General features: G+C 65.7%; 1 protein-coding gene across 1 annotated transcript in view; it reads left to right on the forward strand.

Moving 5' to 3' along the window:
- The window catches only part of LOC101622567 (chromosome unknown open reading frame, human C10orf90), a 96,716-nt gene that overhangs the window by 80,605 nt on the left and 12,562 nt on the right, over positions 1-3,549 (forward strand). The gene's annotated exons all lie outside the window — the stretch shown is intronic.

A 3,549-nucleotide genomic window follows, 5' to 3' on the forward strand; every position in this document is an offset into this window, starting at 1 on the left:
CTCTGGCCTGTACCCCAGTTCTACATGAACAAAAAAATAAATCTTTAAAAAAAAAATTTCCAGGGCTCCTGCTGGTGCAGGGCTTGTCTCAGGACTATGAAGCTGGCCGCAGCCCCTGCAGCTCGAGTCCGTCCCCGGCCAGGGGTGACCCTCAGGGCGCGGCAGACCCCTGCTGTCTCCCCGCTGCTCCCTCAGCCGTGGGCTTCAGTGGGCCTTCCTCTGTCCCAGACTTGGCATGACAGGCCTCATCTCGATCCAGTGGTCAATGACTGGGCAGGTCGGCGGTAGCCATGTCCTGGCCACTGGAAATTGTGTCGCTGGCCGGGCAGGGAGCAGGGGCTCTGTCTGGACGCTCTGTGGCCTAGAGCGGGGTGGCTGGGCCGTATTTCCATTTCCAGCCGGTAAGTCCGGGCTAGCTCCGGCCCGCCGCAGGGTGTCCCTGCTCCCGGTCTCCGCCAGCACCCGTCGTCCGGTTTCCACGCCGTCTCCCAGGCGCGGGGTGGCGGCTCCTTGCGGCCGCCACCTGACAGCTTCTGGAAGTGGCGACGCGCGTCTTCTCCTCCGTCTGAGCGCCTGTCACGCCTCCACGCGCCGCCGCGTGCTAAAGCGCCCTGTGTCACCGCTGCAGCCTTGCACGGGTTCGCGTGCATCTTGGAGTTCGCCCCCCGGGCTCTGCGGGGTGGCTGCCTTCTCCCCTTCAGGGGTGCGTCTACTCGGATTTCCTATCACGGTAGAGCACGTTTGCGCCAGTGGCTGGCTTGCGTTTTCACTCCTGCCCCTGGGGTTACGTCGCTGAAAGCACCTTCACTGCGGGCCTCAGGGCACGTACCACCGTGCCTTCTGCCGTGGAGCCTTGCGGCTCGTGGGAACCCCTTCTTCAGGCTGCTGTGCTCACTCTGGCGCCGCGTTTCACTCACCGTCTGCCCGTGGCAGGTGCCTCCTCGGGCCCAGGGACTTCCGGACAGGCGCTGTGCTGAGAGGCTGGTGGACTTGCGGTCGGGCGGGGCTGGCTCAGGGAACCCAGTCAGCTGCCCTCTTCTCCCAGGCCTTGAGCTCCTGGCCCAGAGAAGGCAGGGGGCAGGCTGGGACCCAGCACTGGCTGTGGGCGTCGGCGTGACGTAGCGACCGTCAGGCTGTGCCCAGCTGTGTGGGCCCCGCAGTGGGGGACACCGCCCCACGCTGTCTGTCAGACTCGGCTCAGAAGACCCTCTCCTTCAGTGGGCTTCACCTTGTCCGTGTTGCCAACAAGACAGTGATAACTCATTTTGCAGCAAAGCCCCTTTGGACAGCTGGAGCTGCAGAAGCGGTTAAACTATTTCCATTTCTCTGCACCTAAGTGGCCTCCTGGGGCAAGCCCATAACAAACTATCTTTTTTCCTAGGAATTGCACTCAGGGAAGAGAAAGATAACTCGGGAAGCCCACATGGTGGGGGGGACGGGGCTGGTGTCCACGCTGGGGGGAGGGGTGACGGGGCTGAGTGTCCACGCTGGGGGAGGGGTGGATGGCTGCCACGCTGGGGGGAGGGGCGGGGGGCTGCGTGTTCACAATGGGGGGAGGGGGCTGCGTGTCTCACAAGCACCTGGTTGTGTCATCGCAAAGCGACGGCCCTGGGGCAGGAGGGCGGCAGGGCCTGGGCACCCAGGCAGAGAGCAGAGAAGGCCCGCAGCAGGGTCTCGCTCTCTGTCTGCGGCGTGCAGCCACCTGGCTGATTCTGGCTCTTCTGGTTGCTGCGCTTATTCTCCACGGCGTTCTCTGTTCTCTCCGGAGACCCTGGGGACCCCCCCAATGCTGACGTTCAGAATGAGCCCTCCGAGGGAGCAGCACGCTCACAGGAAGCTGCTCGGGGGTCACTGCCCCGGTGAGCGGGTGACCGATGGAGGTTTGTAGGAGGCGTCTGAGCGGACAGAGCCGCGGGCGCGCCGTGGGGCTCACAGTCCTGGTGCGCGGCGGGGTTCACAGTGTGGCCGGCCGCCCTGAGGTGCTGGGGCCTGGGAGCAGCCTCCGCGTGGGCATGCTGCAGGCTGGCCCCCACTTCTTTTCAGACATGCCGCCTCCCTCGGAGTATCTGTAGCTCCCGGAATGGGTTTTCAGATCTTGTCTGACCAGACTGGGAGGGAGCAGTAGCGGACAGACGGGAGAGGCAGGAAGGGGTGTCAGGCCAGCCCGGCCCCTCCGGGCCCAGCCCCAGGGAGCTGCAGGAGAGCCTGACCCGGACCTCGCTGGCTCAGCAGAAAACACAGCCGGCGGCGTGATGGAGCCGGCCCGGGGCCTCTGCTCCGCTGCCTCTCAGCTTTCCCAGCGGCCTCCTGCCAGCCCTGCCCGTCAGCACCCGCGGCTGGGTCGCTGCTGTTTGGCCCAAGGGCATCTCATCGCGGGCCGAGGCTCTGTGGGCTGGAGGTGCCGTCAGAGGGAGGGTCGGGGCCAGGGACGTGGGTGGGTGTGGAATGTGCTTGCTGGCCGGAGGCTCGTGGGCGAGAGCGCGGAGGCGCCGCCGGGGCTGTAGGCACCGGGGCTGCAGGTGGGCGGGGCCGAGGGCTGTCACTGGCTGTGGGGTGTTGGTGATGCCAGCGTGGGCGCCACCGCCGCGCTGGAGGTGACATCGCTGCCGCGGGAGCGGAGGGTCAGGGCTGCGGGGGCCGGAGCGCTGGCCGTGGGCTGCAGGTGAAGGGGTACGGGGTGGGGACCCGCGCCTTGGCCTGAAGGCGGGACTCTGCCGCCTTCACTGCACCCCGATGCCCTGTGACCGCAGCTCCTGGCACACAGCCGTGCGCCAGGACTCGTCGAAGTGAAGAGGTGAAGCATTTCTTGGAGAAGCAGCAGAGACCAGCAAAACAAACCTGGTGTGTCTCTCTCTAGAACCCTGCAAACTCAGGCCAGGATGCGCCCCCCACCCCCCGCCTCTGGCACCCACTCGGGAGCCCGGCTGCCCCCCACTCCCTGGCACCCCACTCGCCCCCCGTCCCCTGCCCCTCGACACCCCGCTTGGGAGCCCCGGCCACCTGTGCTCCTCTCCTGGGGCCCTGGCGGAGCAACTTGGTTCTTCTTGAAACCCGTGTTCTTCTTGAAACACCGTGATGCGGTGCGTCCCCACTTCGGAGACCGTCAGGTCACCCAGAAAGGCCGCCCGAGACGGGGCTGCAGGGTCAGCGAGTGCGATGGCCTGCCCCCTCACAGCTGCCTCCAAAGTGGGGCTGACGGGGTGAAGGGGCGCACGCTTAGGGCCGCTGGGCCTCCCAGGGAAAGGGGCCCGAGCGGTTTCTGACCGAGAGATGCGAGACTCTGTTAGCACTTTCCATTTCCCCTGCACTTTGCTCTATTTCAAGTTTGCTCATTTATGACTTGGGGAGTCTTTCTTAAAGAGGGGGCCTTCGTGAGCAGTCACCTCACGAGACGGCTTTTGGGAATTTTAGGGACAAGCTTTTCTCTGCTGTGGGAATCTGAGGCAGCCCTGGGTCAGGGTGGGGTGGGGGGCCCTGAGCTGCCCCAACAGTCACCGCAGCTCCTCTCCTGGCCGTGCAGCGCGCCCAGGTGGTCAGGCCTGCGCCCAG

The sequence above is a fragment of the Condylura cristata genome, unplaced genomic scaffold, assembly GCF_000260355.1.
Source record: "Condylura cristata isolate star-nosed mole 26May11 unplaced genomic scaffold, ConCri1.0 scaffold00011, whole genome shotgun sequence".
In the NCBI taxonomy this organism is placed as follows: Eukaryota; Metazoa; Chordata; class Mammalia; order Eulipotyphla; family Talpidae; genus Condylura; species Condylura cristata.